Source organism: Ovis aries, chromosome 17, assembly GCF_016772045.2.
Source record: "Ovis aries strain OAR_USU_Benz2616 breed Rambouillet chromosome 17, ARS-UI_Ramb_v3.0, whole genome shotgun sequence".
NCBI classification, from domain to species: Eukaryota; Metazoa; Chordata; class Mammalia; order Artiodactyla; family Bovidae; genus Ovis; species Ovis aries.
In genome coordinates, this window is record NC_056070.1 from 15,361,313 (window position 1) to 15,373,719 (window position 12,407).

At 40.5% G+C, this 12,407-nt stretch overlaps 1 protein-coding gene across 13 annotated transcripts in view; it reads left to right on the forward strand.

Moving 5' to 3' along the window:
* Positions 1–12,407, forward strand: part of INPP4B (inositol polyphosphate-4-phosphatase type II B) — an 887,198-nt gene that overhangs the window by 315,246 nt on the left and 559,545 nt on the right. The window lies entirely within an intron of this gene.

Consider the following 12,407-nt stretch of genomic DNA (forward strand, 5'->3'; position numbering starts at 1 on the left):
GGTCCCAACCGCAGGACTATCAGGGAAGCCCCTAACACTTGATGGTTTTAATCATAGTCAATGGCCTTGCCATTGTATAAACCTGGACAAGTCATTCGCCCCCCAAGGCCCCCAGGCATCTCATTTTAGACGAAAGGGTGTTTTTTGTTTTTTTACAGTGGGAATTCACTGTTCCGTTAGAACAGGCTCCAATGCAGCTGGCTTCTTTGTGCGGGAATGCCATTTACCCCACTACTTACTACATTGGGCTGTTGCCTTATCTGTTTATTTACATGGGAACCAAAGCAGAAGGGAACACTTCACCCACCTGGAATTTAGTAGATCCCTCAGAGGCTCAGGGACAAAGCCAGGAAAAGCTATTCTCAGGAAGTGAACAAGTAAGACTCAAGAACTGCCACAGCCCCAGACCTTATACCCCAAACCTGTTCTCCTCAGTTAAGACAGACCAACAGTTTACTCACCCAGATCTCTGTGACATCCATGTCTCACTATCTAAAGCATGAGTTCTCTAAGTCAGGTTCAAACTTGAATTGATTGAGGCGCTATAAAAGGAAGCAGGCATCCTCCATCCCTGCAGCTCTATTTACTTTTAAAGTACAGTAAGTCCCCTACGTAGGAATGAATTCCATTCTGAGAGCACATGTGTAAGTCCAGTTTGTCCGTAAATCCAACAAAGTTAGTCTGGGTACCTAACTAACACAATCGGCTATATAGTACTGTGCTGTGATGGGTTTATAATACTTTTTCACATAAATAATACATAAAAAACAAACAGAAAAAGAAAGCATTTTTAATCTTGTACAGAACCTTGAAAAGTACAGTAGTACAGTATAGCAGTTGGCATACAGGGGCTGGTATCAAGTGCACAGGCAAGAAGAGTTATTTACTGGAGGAAAGAGAGAAGAGCTGAAAGACTGCCTGCAAGGGGAGTTGAGGGCAAGCTGCAGTTTCACTCACACCAGACATTTATGAAACACATATTAGCATCTTTGAAAGCTGACAACTTGAAGGTTCTTACGTAGGGAACTTACTGTATAGTCATGCTGGACAGGAGATAACAGACAGCGCAGTACCCCTGCCATTCACATTCCCCTTGTCTGCCTCCCATGGCTCTCGGCTTGTGGACCATCCTCCTCCTTGGCATCTTTTTGGTTCTTGCTTCCTCTCTGCACTTTGGCTCTGCACCTTAGGCTCCAACATTTGGTTAGACCCCCCTGAGTGAGGTTCAGTTAGTTCACCCTCTGCATTTTCACTTGCTCTGCTATTTTCCCTGAGTGTTCTCCAGATCCTGACTTCCACCCCTCACCCTCTGATGAACATGGGCTTCCTATGCCCTCCCTCTATGACAGAACGGCACTGGTCATCACCACAGGGCACTGTCATGGGCTGGAGGAGATCGAATAACCAGCCACAGTGAGGAGGGTGAACATAGGCCCTAACAAGAAGGGTAGAGAAAAACTATTAACAAAAAGAGGAATAACGAAAAGCCCAGGTTGTGGTGAACAGTGCGGAGTGTTTGAAATGCTACTGATTCTAAGCTCACACTGTTTGCATGTGACAGGCCAGTAATCGAGAGACAAGCTGTTGGGACGAGGAACAGTGATTTTATTGAAAAAGTGAGCAAACCGCAAACGTGGTGAACTTGCGTCCCAAAGAAACATCTTGTGTGAGTTAGAATTCAGGCTCCTTTTATACTAAAAGGGGAGAGAATAAAGTCAAACATTTCCTGGTTCCCGTCTGCCTCCAAAGGCGATGTGTTAATTTCATCCTCCTCCTGGTCATTAACAGGTGGGCCTGGTCAAAGCTAAACAAAAGTATTGTAATGCTCATTACCTGAGAGGCAGGATTCAGAGATGGGCCCTTACATACAATGGAAGTTAAGCTTACAGGCAACATCCCTTTAGTGATTTACTTGTAGTGGAAGACAAAGGTTCTTCCCTACCACAGAAAGGACCCTGAAGAAATTGGGGGACCTGAGGTAGGTCACTGTTACACATTACATTATATTCTTCCTGTCTCGTCTTTAGCCTCCTCATTTGTAACTGAAAAATCTAGTCAAGCTCTCAAGTCCTCTTTAATGCTGACATTCAGTCATTCTAGCATCCATAGGAAGAATACGTTTCTGAGGATCTCACAGACATGATTTTATTGCAGCCCAGTGTGATAATTAATATTCATCATAATAACTCTGGGTCATCAGGAAAATGACATTATGCCCAATGTACTTTTAAGGAAGACCTCATAAAGTTTAATACATTTTAGAATGATTTTCTGTCAGCATGTTAAATGGAAAAAGCGTATATTCTATTTGCTCCCACCCTGTTATGCTGAAAATATGCAGTCTAGAATGATGACAGTTTTTAGGATTCTGTAGAGTGCAGCATAATGTATCTATAGAGCACTTGATCAAGGTAACTGCTTTATACTAAAGTATTTATCAATAACAGAAAAGTTTTCCAGATTAAACAATTTAGATGGATTGCCATGGAGGCAATCAGGTATGCTTTACCATTAATACATAGTGTAAGTTTCAACACATTAATTTCATGCCATATTGTCTTTCCTCTACAAGATAGACCCATCTGGGTTGACCTTTTCTCTAACTAATTTATATATTGATTTTATCACTTACTTCAAGAAGGAGATTTTTCCTTGGATGACTTAAACGGTTTTTTTCCCTATCCTTTTTCACATTCTTCTCCCATTTAAGTCCTTACAGAATCTTGAGCAGAGTTCCCTGTGCTATACAGCAGGTCCTTGTTGGTTCTCTGTTTTAAACAGAGCAGTGTTCTGTTTGGATGTTGATATTCTTTGAAGTGTTTTGACTGTTGTTGCATTGTTGACAGAAAAGCTTAGAATACTCAGATCACAGCTTAGAATGTTCACTCATTTGCCATCAAGTCATCAGTCTCTCAGTGCTGCATGCTGGAAATATTGCTTTGGAGTGACTGGTGTGAATGACTTGGTTCTTCAGTTTTTAAGTATTTCAGGGAGAGAGTCCTGCAGTCACGATGTTGTAGCCACGCATTCTGGGAAACAAACTCACTCAGAAGTACCGTGCAGATAGTGGAGTGCAGTTTATTACACCGGCGGGCCCAAGGCAGAGTCTCCTCTTAGCCAAGGACCCCGACCAGCATTTGTGAAAATCTTTTATACCTCATGTGCACGTGTCTGAACCCACCACTCCAAATTCCTTGAGACTTGCATAAACCAAGGAAAATACAATCCCAATAGCTCTATCATTCACGTGCTATGTGCTCATGTGCTCAAACAGTCAAACAGTTAGCCAATAATCAATAAACCCGAGGTTACACTCTGATAGATACAGAAAAGTGTATGGCCTGTCTGGAGGAAGGGGTGATTAGTGTATGTTTTCTCTTAGGTGATGAGTAACCTAGATATGATCTTCAAAGTTCCCCTGTCTGGAGGGGGTCTTATCATTCTGTTGTTTTCATAGGCACTAAACACAGAGTTCAGAGTCCATTGGAAAGGTGGCTGACCATGATCACCATGAACAGGCTAAGATGGAGTCCAGGCCCTATGAATTCCTTCTTCAACTACAGAGGAATTTGAGACAGTTTTTAGTTTTTACCTTTCAAAGTTGTTCCTCTGGGCTTCTCTGCAAACTTACCCCTGCTCAGAGTCACAAGCTGTTACCTCTTCAACTGTGACCTGTGTTAATAACAATCTTTAGCTTTGAAATCTCTTTGCAAAAAACACTGAAGGATGTTTTAGCTTTTTTTCTCAATCTTTAAGAATTCAGTCTCTCAAATAAAATATGGTGGTGATCAATGCATGAAGTTGGGTTGTGGCTACCTGAATATTATAGAATCAGTGATTTTTCTATGGGCTCCCATAATATTTAAGGGCTCCCCTGGTGGTTCAGTGGTAAAGAATCCACTTGCCGATACAGGAGTTGCAGGTTTGATCCCTGGGTCAGGAAGATCCCCTGGAGAAGGAAATGGCAACCCATTCTAGTACTCTTGCCTCCGAAATGCTATGGACAGAGGAGCCTGTAAGACCCCAGTCCATAGGGTCACAAAAGAGTCAGACATGATTTAGCTACTAAACTACGACAACAAAATTTTTAGTCTCAAGAGACCAAATATATGAGATTCTAAATTGGTCTCCAGATTTGTTCTCCGCAGATAAGGAAACATGATACAATAGAAGCAAGAAGATATTCTTTTAGTATAAATAATTGGCGATGGTATTTTCCTTCCAGGAAAGGTGGAAGCAGCCTTTTCCTGCCAGTCAGAATATGCCCCTCTCTCAGCATTGTGTCACTTCAGCCAAGTCACTTAACCTTCATGGTCCTTAATTTTCCTGAGATGTAAAATGAGGTATAAACTTGGTGACCTCTGATGGCCCATTGGGCTCTTTCACTCTCTGAATCGCTAGTGAGCCACAAGATGAAGGTCACTCTTCTTTTGCCAAATGTTGCTAATCGGATTGCAGGGGATCTGTGTAGAGTGATGGAGGTACCCTTAGGTAGTTATGGTAGTTAATGTTTAACTAGTGCCTGGACAATTCTGCAAGGTCTTGAGGGTCCAGAAGCTGAAAGGTCCTTCAGTCCATCTGAAAGAGCCTCAGGAGCTCAGTGGGATGGTTGGAGTATATGCACTATTTAGTCAGAAGGTTTATTTTAAAAAGGGTCTGCCTAGTATTCTCAAAGTCTTCTGAGACTCCAGAAATATATTTGCATATATATTATTGATTTGAGTGTAAATTATCTCTTTGATTTTGTAAGGAGTAACTGTTCAGCTTTTTGAGGGCTTATTTGCTGTCCTATTTGCCTTGATAAAAATGTACAAAATGTATTAAAAAAAAGCAATGGAATCAGGAAAAGGGGAACAAAGAACATATGTATTGCTCTACAATAGGAAATGTACAGTCAAAAGTATGATTTGAAAGAACATACTCCAAAATACTCCAGATGAGATTATATCATATGATCTTTAATTTTAAACAAGAGCATAAGATATTAATAATGTTTGCATTGGACTGGTAAAATTATAGGTGATTTCTATATTCTTTATTTTTACATTATTCAAAAAGCATGTATAATTTTTATAGACTGGAAAATTGAATGTATGGGGAATAGAACATTCCCTTAGGTTTTTTCTATGTACTTAAGCGTGTATTTTGTCCAAGTTGCATCACTGATGAGTGATGTGACCACTTTCTATTTTAGGATTAATAAAAAGCATTTTAAAACTTCGAAACATTGAGGATTCTATTTTGACTTAACAATAATAGATTACAAATATATTCCTGAACACCTTTTAAGCACTTCCACTTTCACTCTTCATGTTGACTCTTTTAACATCTTTATGGCAACATGACGTTAGAATCCCTCCAACTGGTAAGAGGCTTATTAGCAAGGAGAGCCTTCACTGTGCCCCTCCAGTCTCCTAGATTGCTCATTTCGGGACATATACTCTGGCCGAATGCTATCAGTTGTATTTTACTCTATCCAATAAACAATTCTAGTTTCAATGAAACAAATTGACTGAAAAATGAATATCTCAGTCATTTCTTCTGAAGTTTACTGCCCCGATTGCTTAAACTACAAGCCATTTTTGCACCTGTACTAGGTCTAACATCTATTGTTGCTTTCACGGGCAAGATTGGATAGTAGGTGACGGAGAATGTAACTGAAGGTAGAGGAGGCTTCATGTGAGCTTCCCCGGCAGCCAGGGCTGGAGTTCCACAGTGCACATGTGTATCGTCTTCACCTCTGTTTCTCTGTGGCTGTCACTGAGATGAGTTGAGCGTTTCATTTCTACATCCATCTCTCAGCGACGTTGAGTGAGTTACTCCGTCACCTCCTTTGCGCCTTAGTTGCCTTCTCTTTAGAGAAGAGTAGTGGGGAGAATATATTACCTACCCCCTAGGGCTGATGAGAGCATTTATGCACATTCCCACTATAAAGCCTTCAGGACATGGCATTTCTTTGGCACCAAAGAAGTACTCAGCTATTAGCTATTACCATTATTATTGTTGTAAAAAGTTGAGCTGTAAATACATCAAATCTTCACCTTATAGGTGCTGCCTCCTTGATATATTGCATTATTTTTTTAAAGGCTTTTTTTTATTAAATTTCTTGCAGCATTGCTTCTGTTTTATGCCTAGGTTTTTTGGCCATGAGGCACGTGGGATCTTAGTTCCTCGACCAGTGATTGAAGCGGCACCCCTGCATTGGAATGTGAAGTCTTAACCCCGGGATTACCAGGGAGGCCCCAATGTGTTGCATTCTAATCGTGAAAACCCATAACTCTTTGGGCATTAACATAGATACATTTATATAAACCATTTTTTCCTACACACCTATATTCAGGGGCTCTCAGATTCATATTAAAGAATTCCGTAAATAGGATATGTAACTGAAAAAGTACAACCGCCAGAATGTAACCATAAAACCCACTGGACTTTGTTTTCACTGTCCAAGTAAAATATATTCAGTAGGAGAAGTGTTTCCTCCATTACTGGACGAAACTTTCAACAAGTTTATTACTCTTGGATAATAAGAAGTCCTAGGATCACTTTATACAAAAAAATACAGTCTCGATTCAGAAACTAGGTGTCTAGTCTAATATATTAGTCCATACTCAATCTTTATTTGGTCCCTCCTCCAGCTGAGGCACAGTTTTGGAGGGTCACCTACCTGCAGGAATTGATCAGTCCCTTCCATCTTCATGCCAGCCCCTTCTTCCCTCCTTCCCTCCCTGATGTTGCTTCCAACCCTACCAGAGTCAAAACAGGACGAGAGGGGGAGGGAGCGTCAGGGCATGGAGATCATTCTTTCTTTTTAAAAATTAACTAAACTTTCAACTGAAGGGTGATTGCTTTATAAGGTTGTGTTAGTTTCTGCTGTACCACAATATGAATCAGCTGTAAGTATATATCCCCTTCCTCTTGACCTTCCATTCCCCTGCTCATCACACCCCTCTAAGTCATCACAGAGCACTGGGATGGGCTCCCTGTGTTACACAGCAGCTTCCCACTAGCTGTGAGTGTTACGCGTGGTAGCACGTATATGTCAACACTACTCTCTCAATTCGCGCCCCGCCCCCACCTGCCCCGTCGTGTCCGCGTGTCCATTTGTGTGTGCATCTCTATTCCTGTGCTGCACGTAGGTTCATCAGAATCACCTTTCTAGTTTGTATATATATGTTAATGTATGATATTTGTTTTCCTCTTGTCGACTTTCTTCACTCAGTGTGACAGACCTTGGTTCATCCGCATCACTACAGATGACCCAATTTTGTTCCCTTTGATGGCTTAATAATGTAGGTACCATGTCTTCTTTACCCATTCATCTGTCCACGGACATCTAGGTTGCTTCCATAGCCTGACTGCTGCAAGTTGTACCATGATGAACCCTGGAGTACACGTGTCTTTTTGAATTATGCTTTTCTGAAGGTGCATGCCCAGTAGTGGGGTTGCTGGGTCATATGATAGTTGTATTGTTAGTTTTTTTAAAGAATCTCCAGGCTCTTCTCCATAGTGGCTGTATCATTTTTTTTTTCCCCATCAGCAGTGCAAGAGGGTACCCTTTTCTCCCCATCTTCCCATGGAGACCATTCTTTTTTGAGTGACAGCATCACAGCTTACTTTGTTATTCTTTGTCTTCACAGGAGGGGTTACAAAATTTTTTCTTCCATGGACACTTCTGTAGATTCTTTAGAAGGTTCCCTCTGATAACAATGGCACTGACTTGGAGAAAGGGTTCCATCCATCCAGCTGGTGAAACCACTCTGCCTGTGCCTTTTTGTTCTTGAAGCAATAGTCCTTCTTGTCCAGCTCTTCCATATCTGATTCACAAAAAACACCCACAGATTTGTTCTGATGAGTTCTCTGTTCAGAGAACCAGGGTGATTCCAACCCATCAGTAACACCCATGATTATGCTGCCAGAGCAGTTATTCATTCCATCTCTCTCTCCTTAGAGTTTTCAGGAAGAAGTCAGACCCTGGTCCAGCATGCTCCCCCAACACCCAGCACAAATAACCTGCAGCAGTCACACTTTGCAGGGTTCCCAGGTGTCCGAGGAGCCTGGCAGACTGAAGTCCATAGGGTGGCAGAGTCAGACACAGCTGAAGTGACTCAGCACGCACACACACACAGGCACACGTTACACTTTCTGAGCAACCCCCTTGAAGAGCCTCTCCCTAGGTTTCAGTTACAGGGTGCAATTTTCTCCAAAGAAAACTTCCACACAGACTTTTCTTCTTCTTCCCCATATTAGACCTTTGTGTAGAATGGGGGCATCCATAGCCTTGTGGCTGGCTCTTGGGGGTCTTTTCTGAGGTTCCCCCTGGTGGACCCATCTGCACTTACATCGATGTCTTTTATCTTGAGCGTCTGTTGTCTCAGTGCGGGAGAGTTTCTTTCTGGAACAGATAAGACTTTTTCCTATAGTTTTAAAATAGTTCAGAAATGTTTCGGTAATTTTATCCAACATGAAATTATTGAAACATTTGCTAAGGCCACAGAAAAACCTATGCATTTTAAAGTTTGGGTAATGTTTGAAGATCTAAAGAGGAAAAAGTGCTCAGCAATGAACAACAAACATTCCTGAGCATCATTGGGAGCTTTTCTTAAATTATTATTCTTTTAATGCTGACTCTACAATTCAATTCTAAAATTAAGAAAAAAGAACACATTACAATGAAGTAAAGTGACCTTTTTAGCTACACAGCTTGAAGTTTCACTAATGGATTTAGCTCCATCAGAAAGAAAGGTTCCATTTTATTTTCTGCTTATCATCCACAAATGTAATAGATTATAATGCTAAAGGGGAATTAATCGTGTGACAGTGGAAATAGTTTGCATAAAATTCATTTACTTGAAAATTACTCATATTTACCAGATTTGCAGTTCGTTAAAGAAGTGGTATGGTACCAGCAGAGTTAAACCATAGAACAAAGCGTACCACTAAGCTTATGGGCTTCCAGTTCCAATGAATATAACTTTTTAGGCCCAAGAACTATGATATTTCCAGAGGGATTTTTTCACTCTCGATTGTTAGAAAGATACTGTTTTTGAGCATGTAAATATGCATTTCTTTCCTCTCTCTGAACATCTGCTACCTTTATTTTATTATACAATCAAACCAATTGATGCTCATTTTGAACAAGGAAAATTTACAGTGTTTATACGGTGTAAAAGACTTATTCATGCAGTGAGTTTTCATTGGGATACACAGCATCTTATTTTGTCTTACTGAGTTATGCGTGTTACAAGAATACAATCTAGTTATTATTGATCTGGCAAATGACTTCATTGGTTTACAATATCCCCAACTCAAGAAGGAAATAAGCTTCATATGCGATTTGTTATTTAAAAAAAGTATCCAAGAGCTGTGGATCTGGAAGTCAAGAATCCTAAGAAGAGAACAGTATTTCATAAAATTAACTCTTTCATATTTGACTCCATGATCCTGATTTGTGTTTCAGATGCCATCCTAAAAAATGCTTCAGTGTATTAATTGAGAGCAAGGAAGATTAAAGATGGGCAGACATTTAAATTTTATATCAGAGATGAGGTTCAAATAATCTGCTCGTTTTTCTTATAGTTTTCAAATATGAAAATGAGATGATTTATTCATTTTGATAAATAGGACTGTGTATTGCCTCACGGAGAAGGAAGGTTTTCATTATTCTTTCAGTCAAGATCTAATCAGGAGATGGAAACCACACATTAATTTGAACTGAGAAAGTTTAGTGTAAGGAATGATCAATTGTAAGGGAGAATTGGAATAACTAATAATATGAGAATAGTGCAGACTTCCCTGATGAGACAATGGCTAAGACTCTAGATCCAAACACGGGACCTGGGATCGATCCCTAGTCAGGGAACGAGATCCTGTATGCCAGCAACTAACATTTCACATGCTCCAACAAGTGAACATCCTGCAGGCTGCAACTAAAATCCTGTGCAGCCAAAACGAATAAAAAAATGTTTTTTAAAAAAGAATAATGGACAGAAGGAATAGTCACTTTTTCCAGGGCTGAGACAGAGCCCTCAGCAAGAGTTTCCTCCCTCCTGCCTTCAAACCTGAGATTCAGACCTCCATGGAGGGGGCAAAACCAGATCTTTACAGGATAGTAGAGAAATTGCTGAGGTTCCTTGCTGGCAGAACTGCCCAGACATGTGCCCTCTGGAACTTGTGGGAAATCTACCTTCCCTATCGGAAGGTGGATCCCCAGAGACACTCTGCTACAGAACAGCCTGAGAGTTCTGCCAGGTTAAGCTGCTGGGGTGAGTGGTGCTGGCCATCTTGATCTTCAGGAGCTGGATGCAGTTGTCATGGCAACACCTCACCAGACAAGAGATGTCTCTAAGCCAACCTATTAAATATATTATAATCCCGATATCCCTCTCATTCTTAATTCTTCTCCTTAACGAAAAATTCTAGTTTTTCAGCATTCCTCTAAAATCTGACCCACTGAAGCAAGCAAAGTACTTCACATAGTGATCTTGTCAAATTATTTAAACTCAATTTTCTTGTCCTAAAGTAAATTTGTATATATATATGTATTTATATTAATGAATTTATATATATATAATATATATATGCACCTTACATAAATTTATATACTATATATATATATATATATATATATATATATGCGCAGTCACTCTGTCGTATCTAGCTTTGTGGGAACCACTGGACTATAGCCTGCAAAATTCCTCTGTTCATGGGATTTCTCAAGCAAGACTACTAGAGTGGATTGCCATTTCCTTCTCTAGGGCATATTCCTCACCTAAGGATAGAACCCACATTTGCTGTGTCTTCCACTTTGCAGGCAGATTCTTTACCTGTGACTTTATACGTGTTTATAAATGTATACATATATATTTTCTAAGGAGAGAAAATTGAGGTGGTTCTGGCCACAAAGCCAATATATATGACAGTGTGTGTCCCTTCTTTATACACACATACACAGATATATAATACACACGTGGGTAAAAAAGAAACATACACTCTTATACACATATCCACATTTGTACACAGGACATACACATACCTTGTTCAGCTGCTGAGTCGTGTCTGACTCTTTGCAACCCTATGGACTGCAGCATGCCAGGCTTCCCTGTGCTTTACCATCTCCTGGAGTTTGCTCAAACAGGTCCATTGAGTCGCTGATGCCATCCAACCATCTCATCCTGTGTCGTCCCCTTCTCCTCCTGCCTTCAATCTTTCCCCAGAATCAGGGTCTTTTCCAATGAGTTGACTGTCCATATCAAGTAGCCGAAGTATTGGAGCTTCAGCATCAGTCCTTCCAATGAATATTTCCTTTACGATTAACTGGTTTGATCTTCTTGCTGCCCAAGGGACTCTCAAGCCTTTTCCAACATCACAGTTCAAAAGCATCAACTCTTTGGCACTCAGCCTTCTTTATGGACCAACTCTCACATCCACACATGACTATTGGAAAAACCATAGCTTTGACTATATGGACCTTTGTAAGCTAAGTGATGTCTCTGCTTTTTAATAGCTATCTAAGTTGGTCATAGCTTTTCTTCCAAGGAGCAAGTGTCTTTTAATTTCATGACTGCATTCACCATCTGCAGTGATTTTGGAGCCCCCAAAAATAAAGTCTGTCACTATTTCCCCATCTATTTGCCATGAAGTGACGGGACCAGATGCCATGATCTTAAGTTTTTTGAATGTTGAATTATAAGCCAGCCTTTCACTCTCCTCTTTCACCTTCATCAAAAGTCTTATTTCCTATTCACTTTCTGCCATTAGGGTGGTATCATCTGCATATCTGAGTTGTTAACACATATCTTATGGTACATTAAATAGAATGATGCATATAAACCACTAAATATCACCTCTAGCATACAAAGATATTCAACACATTATCTGTTACTTTTTTTTTTTTAATCAAGGAAAACTTCCTGTAGACACAGATTGCCTCAGACTTCACCTAGATGACAGGAGTAATATCTACACTCAGACTGCAGTTGAACCCTACAATAGTTGCAGAAAGCAGACAAAGGAGTGGGAGCTCAAGCTTGGAAGTTAGAAAATCTAGTAGCATGATTGCTGGGTTTTTCAACTCAGGTTCAGAGTCTGCACACATGTGAGGCTCCTGCCATGAGAAGTTTGCTCAGGGCCATCCTATCCAGTCTCCATGAGAAGTTATCGTTGAGTCACACAAACTTGACCCCACTATTTGGAAATGAAATAGGCTAGGCTCAAGAAATAAAAGGCAAATCTCTTTGGGGGGGTTGGATTTTCACTTTTTAGGATCTCCGCTTCCATTTCTGCCCAAGACATTCAGGACAAAATGTGATGTCATCATACAATGTCTTTTCTGATCCTGAATTGATTAAATAGTCCTGGACAGTTTTTATTCCATCCTATCCAAGTGGATGTGCTTTGATCCCAGG